This window comes from Maylandia zebra, unplaced genomic scaffold (genome assembly GCF_041146795.1).
Source record: "Maylandia zebra isolate NMK-2024a unplaced genomic scaffold, Mzebra_GT3a scaffold11, whole genome shotgun sequence".
NCBI classification, from domain to species: domain Eukaryota; kingdom Metazoa; phylum Chordata; class Actinopteri; order Cichliformes; family Cichlidae; genus Maylandia; species Maylandia zebra.
The window spans coordinates 8,971,214-8,990,898 of NW_027490041.1; the positions used below are offsets into that span (position 1 = coordinate 8,971,214).

Consider the following 19,685-nt stretch of genomic DNA (forward strand, 5'->3'; position numbering starts at 1 on the left):
GACTGTTCAGCACAGAAATGAAGCCCAACAATCATGTTTCACAGTCCTGTGGTCTCAGCCTCAGATACTCATCAAATCACACAGAGCTCATGTAGAAACAAATGAACTAAATATGTTCTCCTTCATTTCTGTCAAACAAAGCTGTATGAAACGTTTCCAGCTGTTAGTATCATGGTTGCTAGGCAACCTGGGCAGCGCGACGGAGGCTAGACGTCCCATTTCACGAGCCTACGAGCCTCGCACTTCGGCCTTAGCGGTCTTTGAGTACGCGGCCCTTGAGGACTTTAAAGCTGCAGAACCTGAATCGGGATACAGCCATGATGATCTCCAGCCTCGTGCTCGCCAACATTCTCACCTGAGTTAAGAAGACGATCACTGAAATGGTCTCAGCAGGTCCTTTGATGACAGCAATGAAATGCAGCGGTAAGGCTTTTTGGGGATTAAGTTCGTTTTCATGGCAAAGAAGGACGATGCAGTTCATCTGATCACTCCTCATAACATTCTGGAGTGCAGGCAAAATGCTATTATAAAAACTTAAGCAGCAACTTCTCCAGGTTCCAATATTTATGCAATTCTCAAACCTTTTGGCCACGACTGTATAACCTCTTCTGAAGTTTAGTGGATATTATACATGGTTATGCTCAGGATGTGTCGGCCAGTTTCCACTGGAAACGCCTTTTGGTTAAACTGTCAGCGAGGAATTTGCATTTGCACTGTTACATTTTTATATAACTTTAATGCACATAAACAACAGCTGCTTGTTTCAGTGAAAATACATTGATGGCTTTTTAATAAAGTTGTGCAGCTGTAAAGTATTTTGTCTGGTGTCAATTATATCGTCAGCTACATCGTTATGGCAAATGTTCAAATGTATATGGTGATAAATATCTTTGGTCATATGGTCCTGCTCTGTCTGTCACCTTCTGTGTTGAGCTCATTGTTTCCTCTGTAGTGGCTGAGCTGAGTCCAAGTAGCTGAAAATGTTCCTCTGCTGCTCCGTCAGACTCTCCTCCTCCTGCTGATCAGCTGGGACACAAAACAGATCTTTGTTAGGCTCCACACTGCACTGAAGAGTCAAAGTGTCTCATATGTTCATCTGACAAGTAAAAGAACACATTTTTGTTTCCCGAGGTGGGCAACTTGTTGGAAACAAACACAAAAGGTTTGAGCACTGATACCTGCCATTGCTGACATTGAAAGATGCAACGCCAGCAATGTGGATTGTCAAGACTCAAACCAATCATCAAGCAAAGACAACAGGGATCATTTGTTTCTGTTTATTAAGCATTCACAGCATTTGTAGTTGCCTTCTGTGCAGGGGAAGTCCACGCACACTGTGTGGTACCGCCATCCGCAGAAGGTGCATTCAACCTCTGTAAGAGAAACGAGATTGTCTGAGACTGAAATGATATTCACTAAAGAAGTGGTGATTTGTAAAACTTCACATTTTGATCCGGGACGTACTCTGCATGAAAACAAGCGCTCACTCTTCCTGCTCAACAAATGACAAGGGCGGAGCCTTATACCACGTGATACAGAAGCTGTGCCGTGTGATGCTAAAATTAGCAGGGAAAAAACAACGGAGAGCACGTCAGGGATGACGAGAAAGTGACAGGAGAAAATCCGTCCCGGTCAACCACCCAAACATCAATAACGGGAACCTTATACAGCGCTTCCCTATACACGTCGAACTCCCGCAGGCACAAAGACATTATGGAGGCTATCACTTATCACCTGACCAAAGATATGGCTCCATCATCACTGTGAAAAACGAGGGATTTAGGAAAACGATCAACTCCCTAGACAAACGCTACACAGTGCCGTCCCGCAACTATTTTTCTATTGTTGCACTACCTGCTCTGTACACGCAGCGTCGAGCAACGGTGGAGACGGAATTTCAAGCAGGACAACATTTTGCTGCAACAACAAAACGTGAGACATTTGTTGTTTTATGTTTATTTATTGTTATGAGAGAATCATGATCTCAATTCTAAGCCAAAAAATCGTGATTCTCATTTTATGCAAAATCGTGCAGCCCTAACATTAACACAAAACTGTTGTTTCACCAGAGAAACACACATGAAGAGAGAGAGAGAGACAATAACAGCTACCAAACAGTCGTCATAATTCGTCACACAATGAGAAAAGGACAAATCAACAAGTAACAATGACTAATTAATATTAAAATCTGTAACATAATGTATTGTTTGGAGTTTAGTCTGATTGGTTCAGGATGAGCTGCCATTATCCAATCACACGTCTGCTTACCTGCATCTTTTCTCTTTTTTCTAACCTGAGCACCTGATGGCTTTGAACCTTTGTTGTCCATCTTCCATTGGTTTGAATTTTGCGCTCCAGTACAAACACAAATCCCCCAACCCGAGGATCAGCACAATTAACCTAACAGCAGGCACGTGCAGAGGGGGGGGGCTAGAGGGGCTTGAGCACCCGCCCCTTTCCTGATGGGTGCCCAAGGTGCCCTTTTGTTGAGGCAACTTTTTTTTTAAAAATTATTATTATTATTTTTTTAATGTGTGTGTGCGCGTGCGGAGTCCTGTCTGTGCCCCTCAACAATAATATTTAACTATTAATCACATTTTGCTAAATAAAAGGATCTGACTTGCATCAGTCACATGATCACATTTAACCAATGATCGCCCTTGACGGCAGAACGCGCTGGTTACGAGCCGGGAACGAGCTCACAAAGAGCACGCGCATTTTTAGCGGTCCGGAGCTGTAGGAGAAACACAAGTTAACTCAGAGACACAGACTGATGCGACACAACCAGTAAGTAGGTGTACAGCGTGCACTGTAGTGTGTAGCACCCAGGAGTATTAGCTTATTACGTACACGTTGGTAAGCTGTCTTGTTGCTACTGACGAACTGAAACAAACGAGCGTGCTGTGTGTGCAACAGCGCGACAAACATTACCTGTCCTTTTATTAACTGCACAGGTAGTGCTGGTCACAGCTGCTGGCTACCTGTGTAAGGCTGTCATGGGTCTGTAGCTCTGTCACCGTTTTAGGGAACATATTTAGTTTTAAAGTAAGTTTCCGGGCTTTTCCTGCCTTTCTGGAGGGATTATATTTCACTAAAAAACGATCTAATATGCATGTCCACATAATTATGCATTATTATAATTATAATATATTAAAAACCAGAGGTGTGGACTCGAGTCACATGACTTGGACTCGAGTCAGACTCGAGTCATTAATTTTATGACTTTAGACTTGACTTGAAAAAATGTTCTAAGACTTGTGACTTGACTTGGACTTTTACACCAATGACTTGGGACTTGAATTGGACTTGAACCGGTTTACTTGAAAAGACTTGATATTTTACCCCAAATACAAAATTTAACATGCATATTATATAGAGATTGAAAATGTGACGTCATTCAGGGGTAAAACCGCAAAGGATTCTGGGAACTCGTGGCAAGCGGTACTAGCGCACGCAGGCTTTCAATTAAAATCAGTCACACAGCGATAAAAAGAAACACAAAAATGTCAAGAAGCCGTTGTATTATTAACTGCAATAGCCGGTCGCATGACAGCCACGGGAAGCCGACGGGTAAAGAGATCGGTTGTTATCGGATTACGTCGTTGAAGAGAAATTGTTCATGTTTCCGAAGTAACAAAGAGGCGACTGGATTGCAGCCATTCAAAGATCAAATATAACGTCCTAGAACACTCCAGCTCACAGGTTAGTCTGCTCCAAGCATTTCCACAAAGGTCAGTCTGCTGTTGTAGTTAATGCGTCATTTTTCTTAACATAATTGGTGATATAGGTTACAAGCAAGTCTGGCGCTGAACAGAAATTGTCGCGCTATGCTCCTTTATTTATTGTGCATAAATAGTGAATTGTCCTGACACAATATTGCGTTTCGCTTCTGTTATTATGGTACATTGACAAAAACATATACTTTTATTCACAGGATAAAACAGGTTTTTTGTATCACTAATTGTCCAGTACGATTACAGCATACAGTATTATTGTCACTGCTACATTTCTGTGATGGGTACCAGAAATTATTTCCACTACTAATTAATTACCGTTGAGCTCAAAGGTTATATTAATAAACGGTTAACGAATGTGTATTTATGAAGACGATTTGTGAGACTGGTAAACTTATGATACGTACGATGGTCTTTACTTTCTACACGGTGCATTTCAAGGTCCTGCACCCATCCGTCGGTAAACTGTACCTGGGCTTGTTGCAGTGACCTGAAGTTACTAAACTTCATGAGTGTATGCACTCACTCCAAGAAGCGTATAATTATAAATATGCATATAAATATGCTACGATGAGATAGCTGACTTCATCTAACTAGCAAATGTTGTCCAGGCTACGTTGGTGATGCAGTTTTTTTTAATATGTATGATATTTTTGTCATGCGATTTTAAAGCCGGTCCTACAACCGCATCCAAGAATAACATGCAGCTTATCTCAGAACTGTCGGTGAAAATTATTCTTGGAGCTAAGTTTAATTGAGCTGCATTTTAAAGAGGTGCAATTTCACAATTTGTGTATATTTTCTAAGTTCACTATTTTGTCATGTGTTGAGAAAAACACAGATTTAAAAATTACATGGTCTAATATTTACATTTAGCATAACTGCAACATGCTTTTTTTCGTTTTTTTTTTTAAAGACTCGAAAGGACTTGAAATTCAAAATTTCAGACTTGTGACTTGACTCGGACTTTTACACCAGTGACTTGAGACTCGACTCTGACTTGCCTGACATTACTTGAGACTTGACTTGAGACTTGAGGATAAAGACTTGAGACTTACTTGAGACTTGCAAAACAATGACTTGGTCCCACCTCTGTTAAAAACACACGCTGTATTTTAAAGAACATACATTAAGAAGCAGATTATATTAGATTTATATTTTAAATAAGACAACATTTGGATTTTACAGCAGTAAAATTATTGTATCTCTACAGTTTAAAAATGTAATAAGCTTTGCCTCTGCACAGAGTGGATAGTGAAACACATGGAATCATCATAAACACATTATTTCATATTTATTACTTCCCCCTCCTCTTTGCTTTATTATTGTAGCTCTAGTAATAAATAATAATGTAAGGATTCTGGATCAGCACCATGATGCCCATAGTATATACAGTATTCTGAAGAAGGTCTAAAATGTCACTGTGTGTGCGTGCATGTGTGTGTTTTATTTAGATGGATTTTTAAAAAAAATATTACTCATGATATAACATTGTGCAGACATGGCTGGTAAGGACATGAGGAGGAAACAGCAGGAGCTGTGTGAGGCTACTAAAGGCAGGGCTATAACATTTTTCTGTCATCATTTTATTATAGATTAAGTGCAAGAGTTGTTAGGTGTGGATAATTAGATTATAGTTTATTGCAATAGCAAGTTGTGCCTTGTTCTCACATAGACAGCAAGTGCAGAGTGATATATGAAATGATGGGATGGAAGGAAGAAGAGAAGCAAAGAGTGATTCACAGGCAGAGCCTAAATTATTTCTCACAGTTTTTTGTTGCCTTATGGTTCCAAGCGCTGTCACCAATCTTTGCATTTAGTTATTATCTCATGACACTTGTTTAATCAGCTACCATCTCTCCTGCGGACTTTTTAATGTCTACAGTCTCAGACCAACACAGCCTGCCCTCATAGCTGGACTGGCCATCGGGCATACCGGGCATTTGCCCGGTGGGCCACTGGCGATTTTTTTTTTTTTTTTTGGGGAAGGGTATAAACAATGAAAGGTGTTGGATTGGCCAATTGGTCATGATCGACTCTGGGCTGGACCAATTACAGCCGAGGAGGTCGGATGCACCCTCCCCCTTGTTTAGCAATCTTATAGACGAACTAAAGAAAATGGAGAACAAAAAAAGGAAAGGAGGTGCCGAAAAAATTAGGGCCAAAAAGAAATAAGCCCTTCAGGCAGACGCTGCCAAATGTGTGAAAATTACTGAATTGTTTGGTGGTAGCTATGGCACAGCTTCCATAGATTTAGCAACATCAGCAAGTGGTGGAGGCCAGCAGGTGGATGAAGGAAAGGGGAGGCAAGAGGAGGAGAGACCCGAGGTGGCCGCCGGTCATAGTGGCAGAGGAACTGAACTTCAGGTAAGAAGTTATGACCTGCTGTCTATCTGTGTCAGATAGAAACTAATTTTAGTTGTAGTTTGTTTTCGTTGTGGTGACTTTATACAGTCGCTTAGAATAACTCGTACAGCGTAACTAGCATGACGGAGTTTATATACTGCTGGGCGGGTGCTATGAAGTTGCTGATAGTAAATTTTATTTTATGCTTAAGGTTAGTTTCTCAAACTTCTCAAAATCTTAACAAATTGTGCCAATCCTTACATGTTGCACCAGCTGATTTATCATCAAAAGTGGAGAAGTCTGTGACAGAGGAGACAGAAGAGCAGCAGAGAGAGATGGAAGAGCAGGAGAGAGAGATGGAAGAGCAAGAGAGAGAGATGGAAGAGCAAGAGAGAGAGATGGAGCAAGAGAGAGAGATGGAAGAGCAAGAGAGAGAGAGATGGAAGAGCAGGAGAGAGAGATGGAAGAGCAAGAGAGAGAGATGGAAGAGCAGGAGAGAGAGATGGAAGAGCAAGAGAGAGAGATGGAAGAGCAAGAGAGAGAGATGGAGCAAGAGAGAGAGATGGAAGAGCAAGAGAGAGAGATGGAAGAGCAGGAGAGAGAGATGGAAGAGCAGGAGAGAGAGATGGAAGAGCAGGAGAGAGAGATGGAAGAGCAAGAGAGAGAGATGGAAGAGCAAGAGAGAGAGATGGAAGAGCAAGAGAGAGAGATGGAAGAGCAAGAGAGAGAGATGGAAGAGCAAGAGAGAGAGATGGAGCAAGAGAGAGAGAGATGGAAGAGCAAGAGAGAGAGATGGAAGAGCAAGAGAGAGAGAGATGGAAGAGCAAGAGAGAGAGATGGAAGAGCAAGAGAGAGAGATGGAAGAGCAGGAGAGAGAGATGGAAGAGCAGGAGAGAGAGATGGAAGAGCAAGAGAGAGAGATGGAAGAGCAGGAGAGAGAGATGGAAGAGCAGGAGAGAGAGATGGAAGAGCAAGAGAGAGAGATGGAAGAGCAGGAGAGAGAGATGGAAGAGCAAGAGAGAGAGATGGAAGAGCAGGAGAGAGAGATGGAAGAGCAAGAGAGAGAGATGGAAGAGCAGGAGAGAGAGATGGAGCAAGAGAGAAAGATGGAAGAGCAAGAGAGAGAGATGGAAGAGCAAGAGAGAGAGATGGAAGAGCAAGAGAGAGAGATGGAGCAAGAGAGAGAGATGGAAGAGCAAGAGAGAGAGATGGAAGAGCAGGAGAGAGAGATGGAAGAGCAGGAGAGAGAGATGGAAGAGCAGGAGAGAGAGATGGAAGAGCAGGAGAGAGAGATGGAAGAGCAGGAGAGAGAGATGGAAGAGCAAGAGAGAGAGATGGAAGAGCAGGAGAGAGAGATGGAAGAGCAAGAGAGAGAGATGGAGCAAGAGAGAGAGATGGAAGAGGAAGAGAGAGAGATGGAAGAGCAAGAGAGAGAGATGGAAGAGCAAGAGAGAGAGATGGAAGAGCAAGAGAGAGAGATGGAAGAGCAGGAGAGAGAGATGGAAGAGCAGGAGAGAGAGATGGAAGAGCAGGAGAGAGAGAGCCAGGGCATCGATGACTTTGCTCGCCCTGAACCTGCCATATTACAGGCCTTCTTAGATTACCACCCACAGCAGAACAGTAGCAGTGCAGTTGTGATGAGGGTGTTCAGCTGTAAAGATGGCACCAACAGGAAGTGGCTTACTTATTGCAAAGAACGCCATTTATTGTTCTGCTTTGTGTGTCTGGCATTTGCAAGGCTGACTGACACCAGCACATTTATAACAGGCATGAGTGACTGGCGACATATACATCTGCGCACAGAGGAGCATGAAAAGAGCACTACACACCAGACCTGTGCTGAAGCTTTTTTCTTAAGGTGCTCAAAAGGCAACATCAGGAGCTCGTTTGCTGGCAGTCAGTTGTCAGCTCACAGAGCACAAGTGAAAAAGAGACGGCAAGTTTTAGAGCGTATAGTGGATGTGATCAAAGTACTTGGGAAGAGGGGACTCAGCTATAGGCATGTGGAGAATGAGGCTGCATACACTTTAGGTGATAACACCATCGATCATGGTAACTTTCTGGAACTGATTGTGTTATTAGGCAAGTATGATATGTGCCTTGGAGAACATTTGAATGACTGCATTGAAAAAAGCAAGAAGTTGCATCAGACCAGTGGATCAAGAGGTAGAGGATCTCTCATCACCCTACTCTCCAAAACAACTGTCAACTCAGTGATTGATGCACTTGGCCATCTCCTTCAAGAGAGCATCGCCAGTGATGTCCAGAAAGCTGGGATGTTTTCTGTTCAGCTAGACACAACCCAAGACATCACAGGTTATGATCAGTGTTCAGTAATCATCAGGTATGTTACTGAGTCTGTGCAGGAGAGGCTTGTCTCCATAGTGAGGTGCGAAGCATCCACGGGGCAGTACTTTGTAAACTTGCTTTCCGGAGTTTTAGAGCATCTGAATCTAGACAAGGCCATGTGCATTGGGAATGCATTGCATGCCGGGAACTCCTGGCAAAACAATCCAAGTACCGCATCAAATACAAGCATTTGCAATTGCAGCACCGCAAAACGTTCATTCTCCGGTTCCAATACCTTCTTGTCTTTTCTTTGCCGCACAAAAAAGGTATGTACAAAACGACGGAGAACAATGCCGGTCCGTACAAAGACAGACTCGACGAAAAGACAAAGAAAAGATACGAGGAAAAATCAAAGGAGTGAAAGGGTCAGATCCTTACGAGCACACAGAGGGACAAAAGACGTTAGCGTGCTGCCCAACTTTCACCACGCTCAGATTTATAATTATACGCTTCTTGGAGTGAGTGCATACACTCATGAAGTTTAGTAACTTCAGGTCACTGCAACAAGCCCAGGTAGTTTACCGACGGATGGGTACAGGACCTTGAAATGCACCGAAAGACCATCGTACGAACAAAGGTAAGTTTACCTTTGTTCGTCTCACAAATCGTCTTCATAAATACACATTCGTTAACCGTGTATTAATATAACCTTTGAGCTCAACGGTAATTAATTAGTAGTGGAAAAATAATTGTAATATTTGAGCCATTTCTGCTGTCCAACTACTTCTTACAAAATACATTTTTAATGTTAATTAGATTTTTTTTACGGCAGAAATAAAGGTTATATAAAAGTCACTGCCAAAGACTGATTGCGGCTTCTACCTTGTTACACTAATGTTGTTTGTAGCTCAGTATGACTTTGTGTCATCCATGAGGGATGCATTTGACATATGTTTCACATATTATAGCCCAACAAGTTACTTATAGCAATTTAAATACGAGCAATCAGTTTCTTTGCAAATAAATCACTTTTTGGCACAACACCGGCTATTGCAGTTAATAATACAGCAGCTTCTTGCCATTTTTTGTGTTTCTTTTTATCGCTATGTAACTGAGTTCAATTGAAAGCCTGCATGCGCTAGTACCTCTTGCCAAAAGTTCCCAGAATCCTTTGCGGTTTTATCCATGAATGACGTCACATTTTTGGTGGGTTGGTCTCCAGTCAAAATGCCCGGGCCGATTTTTTGTCCCAGTCCAGCCCTGCCTGCCCTCCAGCACTATCCACAGCAACCCCTCAACAGCAACATTGTACCCATCAGGTAAAGCATCGGCTACGTTTGCTTTGCCTTGTTGCCCATATTAGATTCTTGATGAAAGTGTGTTGTTGTTATTCAGCCTGGTTCAATGTGCCCCTTTTTAACTTTGAGCACCCGCCCCTTTAAACCTCTCTGCACGGCCCTGCCTAACAGACCTACACCTTAGTTCACAGATTCACTTTGTCTAAGGTTGATTTCTGGGATTTCACACAACCCAGGATTCAGATCGTGAATCCATGATGGGCTTGGATTTACATCATTATAAATGAAATGTGCTCTACTTGGAAGCAGCCGGCCCCGCCCCTTTTGACGGGTTGTGTGAGACTTTAAATCATCAAACTGTAAATTATAAATTAAATTGTTATTGATCCTTTACCCCGAGTCCTAAAGTGTAGATTTATTTTCTTACTCTTCTTATATTTGTTGTTTGTTTACTTGCACCGCTGTAACTGCAGCCTCGTCGTCTCGTCTCTCTATATGCTGGACTGTCTGTAGCGGAGATGACAATAAAGTTTACTTTGACTTCAGCAGCGCGCAGGCGCACCGAGGGCTCTCGCGCTCACTTTATAGAATTTAGAAAAAACATGGGTGCAGATTATAAGTCTGTATCATAATATCTGTTTTGAAGGATATAAAAAAACAACAACAGCAATAGAATAATATTAAACACAAAGTGAACCCGTCTTCCTTCATTAAATAGGTTCTTTTAGATGTTAAGGAGGAATTGACTTAACCAGGCTGGCGGAGAATGAAGACAACCGGACACCTGCAGCAGATGGGGAATCAGTGAACTTTTATTGAGACAGAGACAACCTCTCAACACAGCTCACATCAGGAGATTCCTAATATTTGCTGTGAGGATGGGTATATATTCTCTAAAACTTACAGGAGGGGGTTGTGAGGAAAGTGCTGCATTAGCAGAAAAACAACTCCATAAAAGGAAAGCGGCCTTGGGTGTTCTAGTCTCTTCGCTTGCAGATATCTTTCACCTGCAGGATGAGGCGATCGCTTCTTATCGCTCTCAAGGCCAAAGTCGTGAGCACATTTTTATTACACAGTTGCACAGTAACTTTAAAGCTGAACAATATTTAAAGCTGAATAATGTTTGATCAGATTATATTTTCTTCAAATCCCCCTTTTGACCCATCTTAAATGGGTCAACACACAAAAATAAGTAACATTCAAAGGAACACAGAGACGTGTCGAAGCCTGGCTCGAAAAACTCCTCGGGTCTTATCATTTGTCTTTATCTGTCATTGCAGATGAGGAGAAAAGAGTCCAGGCACCACCCTGCCCAGGGGTCGGCTGCAAGCAGTCTCGGTTCCCGACGAAAGCAGTAACAGCTGTCCTGCACACACGGATACAACGAGTTAGTGCAACCAGGGTAGTGACACAAAATTAACAGTTCCTGTAACTCAGCAACCAAAAAGCATAAGTAATGATAAAAATGTGGAGAGTACAGAGTATACTATAATAATGAGAGATATAAACGTGAAAATGTGAAAGAATAAATCAACCGTAAAATAAACCCAGAACGGTAACTGCTAAGGACATTCAAAAGTGAATATGGTAAAACTGGAGAGGAAGTGGTGGGCAAGACCCTAGGGGCTACATTTGTCAGATTGGGACTGTCAGAAGGGGGCGAAGCTTTTGAACTTGAAGGTGTCAGAAGTGTCGGGGGCCCTTCACAGATCAGGATTATGCCAATGGGAATGAGACCCAGGGCCAGGAAGCAAACAAAGACGCAACATCTTTCCCTGCCTGTCATTTCAGGGGGAAAGGGCCAAGACATGTTTACTTAGCTTGGATGTCGTCTAATAGAGGATGATGGGGCAGAGAAAGGTGGTCCAGTTCCCCCCACCTCGCCAAGGGCGTGTTCTAGGAGTTAAAGAGCAACAACCTGCAATCTGTACCAAAAAATCTTCATAGTCCCACCGGAAAATCATAAGAGTAATAAACGATTCAGCTCAACAGACAAGTATCATGTTCAGGTTTCTCCAATCATTAAATCACTATTATTGCCACAATTTGCTTTATTCACCCTTTGGGCAATGTTATTCCAAGAGAGAGAGAGAGAGAGAGAGAGAGAGAGAGAGAGAGAGAGAGAGAGAGAGAGAGAGCCCCTAATGGCCAGTTAGTGGGCTCTAGGTCAAACTGTCCCCAAATTTGTTATTTGTTATTATTACTTGTTTTCATGTCACTTGTCTGTTTTCTACTGCACCCCTCTCACCAAAGCAAAGCAAACATTAGCAGCACATTGACCGTAGTCAGGCATCCTCATTCCATAGGTGCTATAAAACATTTCCTGTAAAAGAATCACAGTTTTCAAGACAGGGTGTGTCTCCCCCAACACTCTCACCAGAATACAGTGTAATAGCATCCCCAACTCCTAACCCATAAACACCGTTTCTTCACACATCCGCCCAGAAATCCTGTAATAGAAAAACATTAAAACTGTAACCCTGTAGGGAAGAAAATGTAAATGGTAACGCTGCGCAGTTACCTCTGTAAGCAACACAAGACACAAAAATGGCATTTACAGGTTCACTCATCCTCGAATATTTTGTCATCCTTCTACTCCTGTAAAAGAAACCCACATAAATTCATCCACCCTTTTATCCTATCTAGGTGGAGGTGGTTAACCTTGAGTCATGGTCAAGTCTTGTCATCTTTTACCAGTCAGTCCGTTTGTTTTTATTCCCAGTCTTTCATCCATTCATCCGTTCTTTGCTGATAGTGAAACCTGTCGTCGCATCTAGTTTCCACACTCAGCAAAATGACGTCATCTCAAAAAGAAACAAGAACTTGAGTTTGGATTACCTCGCTGAATCCTTTTTTAAACAGGGACTCTCGTTTCTAATTGTCCCCACAAGTGTTTCCTCCAGAACCCATTTCAATGCGGAGAAACTCACTTACAACAATTTTCTCGCCGACGTGTAATGCTTGTAATTTCCGATGTGCAGATCTGCTTAAAGAAAAGATTCACAAACAAAAATCAGTAAATATAAAACAAAATAAAATGAAAAATAACAAAAACAAAATGCAGACGCCCGGGTCTTAGGACTTGTCACTGAATATTCTTCCCATCAATAAAAATACCAACCTAAACCTACACAGAGTCAAATCAACACCACCTCAACCTTTTCATATTCATAAACCTATATGTTTTGCGTTCGTGAAACAAAATTGAACCATTAAGTAAGTTGAGCTCTTGAAATGTTTTAATTCTCTTAATTCTGCCAGTTTATTTCAACACTTATTCAATGACTTTTATTCAACTGCTACTTGGTCACTCGACTTTTACCTGTTCAAATTGCCTAGGGTTCAACAAAGTCTAGATCCCCGTTATCATGAAACTTGAACGGTGTACGATGATTTACTTACAGTAATTTAGAATCATCACTCAACCTAGCTCTACTACTGGCACTGCGTGACTTTTCTCACACTGGAAACCAGAATTTAGTACAGAACTTTAATGCCTCAGGCAATCGCGTTCAAGGGCTGCCCCCCCTTCTCTTCTTCTTTGTCCGTGTGTTCCTCCTTTATTAAATCTCCATCACAATGACGTGGCGCTCTGAAATAAAACTCACACTGTTAATTCCTCGTTTTCACTCTGCACCACTGCTCAGAGTGTTTTCTTTTCTTTTTAGTGTAGAGTAAACAATTAAGTCGAGGCCTTAAGCCCCAGATATCTCGCACGGGCATCATTTTCATAACCAAACCGCTCCGGACTCTGCTCCCCAGACCACACAAATGCCCTCTGGGCTTATTATTATAGCAAATTCTGTATTTGACTTTGTTGTGTGCAGCATTGAGCCTTTGTCAGTAAAGCATTCTTCATTGCAGCAGCTGGAGCATTGTGTGTCACTTCTTAGTAAATTAAATCAACATTTTGATTTTAGTGCATGGGTATGTATCAGTTTTTACTCCCTCAACAAGTGCATAAGTGTTCATGTGTGTGTTTCCCTTCATTCTAAGTAGGCGCATGCAGAAGTGTGTGTTCGTGTGTTGGTATATGTTTGTGTTCATCACCTTCCTGTTCTGTAGTTTAGGTAAACCAGCGGCCTGACGCATGGCCTAGGGTCCTCCCCTCCTCTTTGGGTCTGTTTATGTTGTCCTTACTTTGCTCCACGGCCTTCTGCAGCTCTGCTGTTCGGCTCTTCTCAGAGGTCAGCATCCTTCTGCTCACCGTCCCTTTTCCTCCGGGCTTAATGCGCGTCTCGTCACAGCTCTGTCAGCTGACGCAGCCTGGGAATTTCCCCCGTGTAGTGAAACGGGCTTTAGGTTTAGTGCTCTCCGTCTCTGCTGCATGAGATCACTCTTTTGCAGCACTGTTGACATCCTCAAGTTGTTGTTGTGAGTCCAGCTGCTGTGGCCTTCAGGGGTCAAAGGGTCAAAGATGGTCGCGGAGAGGGCAACGATGGTAGAGGGGAGGGTAGGAGTCCAGGTCAGCTTCGGCTCTCAGAAAAAACAAAAACAAAACAAAACAGGCGAACAGGAAAATGATGTTGTGTTGGCTGTGCTGTGTTGGCTGTGTTATCCCGAGAGGGGAGAAACAACGAGATCTCGTCTCCCCCCTTTTTTTGTTTTTGTTTTTTTTTTTTTTCACCATATAATCAACTCATAACCCCTCAAGTTGACAGGACAACACAGGTACGTGTTAAAATTCTTAAGATCCTGTTTAGAAACCTAAAAAGGAATTTCCTATCATTCAGTAGTCATTTGTCTTAAACAATCAACAAAAACATGTCCCAAGTCGACCCTTTTAACCACTAAATTTGTCGTGTCCTCACTTAATCCTCAGACCAGTGTCTTTGTCTTTTGACGTTACGTTGTTGTCCTGCAACCCAAAGCGTTTAATTGTCAGTAATGTATAAACTATATCATTTAAAAACAGGTGTATGTTAAGTGTCGCTACTTTAACCTTGCATGTACGTGCACATGTATGTAAGCTGTTTCTTCATTGCATGTATGGGTGCGTCTGTATATGGGTTACTTTAACTTTTTCTCAAACGAGGCATTTCTCTAACACGCACACGTGTCTGTTCCTCACCCTTCTCATATCTTTCTCTGGTTGTGTGTGGTTTTATTTGTTTCAGTGATTTACCAGGAACATCTTTTCCTTTTCTCCATGTCTTCCGCCAGAGGTTAACACTGGTGAGATCCAGGGACACAGCACCCAGAGCAGTTCAGCGAGAAAAACCCGCCTCAAACTACATTCTCTCTTTTTTGTTTTACCGGGAGGGGTGAGGACAACTCTGGTGTCCAGCCGTGAATTTTAGCCAAAGCTTGGCCTGTCTTCTGCTGCCGTACTCAGGCTTCCAGGTTAAGAAAAAACACCTGTATGAAGACACTAAACATACATTTAGTATTTGTATAAACATAACTGCCTAAATCATTGAACTCTTGAGGAGGGTGTATTTCAGAATCAGAATCAAAATCAAAAACTTTATTGTCATTGTCATGAGACCGACGACATTAAGAATGGTCCCCGATCATTGCATCATCCCTAGTAATATCAAATATAAAAAAACAATAAAATTCAATCAATAAAATAGATAGAATACTTAAAATACTAAGTATTCCCACCGTCATGCTTCAGACCGTGCATAGATTAACACAAGAGTGGCATGGTGGACATTTTTGTAGTATTCAGATGTGTTATTGCAGTTGGATAACAGCTGTGTTTGAGTCTATTAGTCCTTGCTCTGATTGCCCTGTACCGTCTGCCTTAGGGCAACAGTTCGAACAGGGAGTGGCCAGGATGTGAGGTGTCTTTTATGATGTTTTGGGCCTTTTTTAAAACAGTGGGCGTTGTTTGACTCTTTACTAACTTTAAAACCCCACCATAACAATTTCTCACTGACAAACTTCTATGCATCCATTTAAACATGCGAAGCCAGCACAAAATCACACACATACCCCTACAGCAAAGCTTTAACATAACCACAATGCAACTCCTCCCTTAAACGGGAGAAATCACCCTGAATCAACCAACTCTATATAAAACGTCAAACAAAGATAAACCACAAACATTTCTACACTTCTGTGTCTTCCACGCAGCACAATAGGCAGAAAAACACCGATTACTCACAGTCTACAACAAAAGAAAAACCTGCTCTTTTCACAACTCTCACAGCTAAAGTCAAAACTCTTACCCAGTGCCTCTGAAATAATAAAAAAAATCACCAAATACTCGATTACTCTTTTCACTCGCTCCCTCTCACTCCCTTCTTCCTCATACAGCATACACGCTCGCTCCCGCGGACCCGCTCGGCCCCGCGGGCTCACTCGGCCCCCACCTTTTTCCTCTCACAGAGACAGAGAGAGAGACCCTTTTCCTTTTTTTTTATTTCTCCAGCACACATACACACACAGAATCCCAACTGAGAGAAAGAGGGAGAGAAGAGAAAAGAGTTGTAGAGAGGAAGTTTTTTAGCAGGAGTTTCAGATCTAACAGATTTATACAACTTATTTACACACACCGGTAATTTATGTTCTATTTATTGATTTTAAAGGAGAATTTGGGCCAGCTGGGTTTCTGCCTCTGTTAGGCACTAACAGCTGGGGCGCTGCTTTAAAGGTGAGTCAGCACTGAAATATCCCTTCAGGTGTTACCAGGCTTCTACCAAACCGGAGTCTGGCGGGTAACCTTGCCTAGAGCTTCCTGATAGGGGTGCTAGTTGGTTGTCACCTTGTTCACACGTCTCATTCACACTTCATACATTACCTGCAGTCACTCATTACCCTCCTTATGTATGTAATAAATGTGTAAAAAAATTCTATGTGTGGTGTATTATTTTAACCAAAAGAGGAACCTAGTTCCTTTAATTGTGTAATCTGTGAACAACGGAGAACCAAACTGTCCTGCCCAGTGTTCCACAGCAAGCATTCAGCGTGTATTTATGTGTGTCCAATATCAAACAGAACATCAAAACATTTAAAACACTAAAATCATCGGGGTTTTAAGAAGAGATCCGTTTTCTCCTATTGATCAAAGGGACCCCTCCTTTGGACTCCAACCAGTACTTCTCCTTTTTAAGTTTTAGAGGATCTTTTCTAATAAAGTCCTCTGGGCCTTCCTAACCCTTCTGTAGTTTAGAGAATATTACTAAAAAATATTCTCAAGGCCTTTAACCTTTTAATTTGTTTAGAAAGGCGTTACTAATAAACCCTTTCAAGGTCCCAGACCTGCACTGAGGTATTTATCCGACACCGGAGAGCAACCCGTCGGCTGCAACCGTGGTCAGACCTCAGTTCACTCTTATCTTTATTCACTTATTCACTTATTTCTTATTCACTTATCTCTTATTCACTTGTCTGATTCTCAACAAGCCTTAAGTAAGCCAGACAATTTTGGTTATGAATTACTAGGAGTTTGGACACTAAGTATTTTTATAATGTTCAATATAGCAGAAATAAAAGGTCTGCTTACCTTGTTTTTGTGTGCACACAGCTTTTTGTCCAAACTCCGTTCACTCAGACCACGGCCGATTTCCTCCCATCCGTTCCAGTTGACCTGGAGCGCATCCTGTTCGTGACGCCAATTGAAGGATATAAAAAAACAACAACAGCAATAGAATAATATTAAACACAAAGTGAACCCGTCTTCCTTCATTAAATAGGTTCTTTTAGATGTTAAGGAGGAATTGACTTAACCAGGCTGGCGGAGAATGAAGACAACCGGACACCTGCAGCAGATGGGGAATCAGTGAACTTTTATTGAGACAGAGACAACCTCTCAACACAGCTCACATCAGGAGATTCCTAATATTTGCTGTGAGGATGGGTATATATTCTCTAAAACTTACAGGAGGGGGTTGTGAGGAAAGTGCTGCATTAGCAGAAAAACAACTCCATAAAAGGAAAGCGGCCTTGGGTGTTCTAGTCTCTTCGCTTGCAGATATCTTTCACCTGCAGGATGAGGCGATCGCTTCTTATCGCTCTCAAGGCCAAAGTCGTGAGCACATTTTTATTACACAGTTGCACAGTAACTTTAAAGCTGAACAATATTTAAAGCTGAATAATGTTTGATCAGATTATATTTTCTTCAGTTTGTTGTTTTTATTTTGTTTTGCGAGTTGGTTATTAGATGCCGCTCCAGCCAGCCAGAGACTCCCCGCCGCCCCGCCCTCTCCTCCCTGTGCCGCCAGCAGCAGGCGCACCTCGCAAACGGAGGGCGCCCTTACTCCCAGCAAATGGCTGATAGAAAACCGATCGGTGCCTACGAATTTCCCAATATGCGCTGGCATGACGTCGGGGAAGCATGGGTACGACCGATTCTTTTATTTTTTTCTTGCCCGTGATGCCCCCCCCACCACGATGCATTCTATTGGTTTGCACACTTACACACACCCAGCTGTGGTTTCCTGTTTTGCTGGACTCTGGAGAGCCCCGCCTTTAACGCTCTTCTCTCACAGAGAGCAACAGAAAACTTGGAAAAACTCCAGATTGACTGAACTCAGTTCAAAGTTACCTTGACACCTTTAGATGTGAGACGTAGTGATGGTCCGCTTGAAGCTGACGCTCCGGTGCGTGTGTCAGAAAGATCAACGCGCTGCTTCAGAAGCACCGTGTCCAGGCTTGATTCGTTTGGCCAGAGTCACGTGATCAGTGACGTCTGAAGCTTCGTTTAGAACGTACCTTTTTTTAAATCGAACTTTATTGAAACACAATGAGTATACAACATACAAACAGATGAAGTTTACAAAAGAACAGAACATGAACATACAGAACCAGGAGTAAAAAAATGATGATATGAGTAGGCGAAAAAAATCAACATATAAATATTGTTCTGAGAGGCTTTTTGTTGGTTGAGTCTGAAATTGATTGTATGTACAATTCATATCCTTATAAAACGGCAGAAATATGGTGTTTTATTAATAAACTTACATTTATGGATATAAAATAGCTAAAAGTATTAACAAATTTTTATAAAAAACATTTATCATTCTTCCTGGGGAACTTAAAGAAACAGAATAAAACATTTCCCATCGTAAAGAAAACTCCCTTAAAATATGGACAATAACAAAACTGCTAAATTCTTCCAGACTCTCTGTGTAGAGGAACCAAAAGAGATGTGCCACAGTTTCTGGATGATCCCCACAGAAAGTTCAATTAGTATTTATGTCTCTTTTAAATGTTACCATATAGTGACTGGCTGGGTCACATTTATGAAGAATTTTATATGAGATTTCCTTCACCTTGTTCACAATTAGATATTTATGGGATCATCCAGACTGTCTTCCAGGTGATATCTGGAACATGTCGGTTCCAGTAAGATATTCTATATATGGGAGAGACATGATATCTTCTTGGAATAAACTACGTATTCTCTTATTGCTGTTACCAAGTTCCTGTGAAAAGCAGATTTTTCCCACTGCTGACTCAGCTGGATCAGGGAGAGTGACTGAGGCAGATATTGAGCTGTCAGTGTTTTTATATAACATTAAAGTCCCTGAGGGTATGGCACCAAGCACCATTGAGAATTCCCCAACACTGACGGGAAAATTATATAGTGTAAGGAATTCATTGTAAGTAAGTAGTACTCCCTCGTTAAATTTTAAAACTTAGTAGCGGCCGCCATTGTTGGCAGCTGAAATTTGGCTGGGCCGCGCTATGAATTCTGGGATATGGTGGGCCACGAAGGACACACCCGACCCATCCTTCAAACTCGGGGGAATGAAGGACGCATTTGAAGGATTCGAGGAATCGGGACAGCCTTCGTCGCCTGGCTGTGACGTCATCGGCCTTCAAATGCGGCCTCCGGAGGATGCAGCCGACGTTTTGGGACACAGCTTGTGTGTCTTTGTTGGTTATGTGACCTCCCAGGGACTACACATGGAAAGGAGCAGTTTAGCTCAAATCTGGCAGGTTTCCATCGTCTGTTTTTGTCCTGATGTCCATGAACATGAACACTGTCCCTGTCAAACACGTCCAGATAATCTGATCCAGTGTTGTTCTTCTTCTGTGGTGTTTGTGATGGAGCAGCAGCTGCTGA

The 19,685-nt window shown here is 42.2% G+C and overlaps 2 long non-coding RNA genes across 2 annotated transcripts in view; one reads left to right on the forward strand and one right to left on the reverse strand.

The window, feature by feature from the left end:
• LOC143415869 (uncharacterized) overlaps positions 1-19,685 on the forward strand; it is a 130,370-nt gene that overhangs the window by 29,519 nt on the left and 81,166 nt on the right. The gene's annotated exons all lie outside the window — the stretch shown is intronic.
• The window catches only part of LOC143415866 (uncharacterized), a 350,735-nt gene continuing 341,508 nt past the window's right edge, over positions 10,459-19,685 (reverse strand). Inside the window, exon 2 of the long non-coding RNA XR_013096286.1 lies at positions 10,459-17,376. This is a non-coding gene — a long non-coding RNA (uncharacterized LOC143415866). The remainder of the gene's footprint in view (positions 17,377-19,685) is intronic.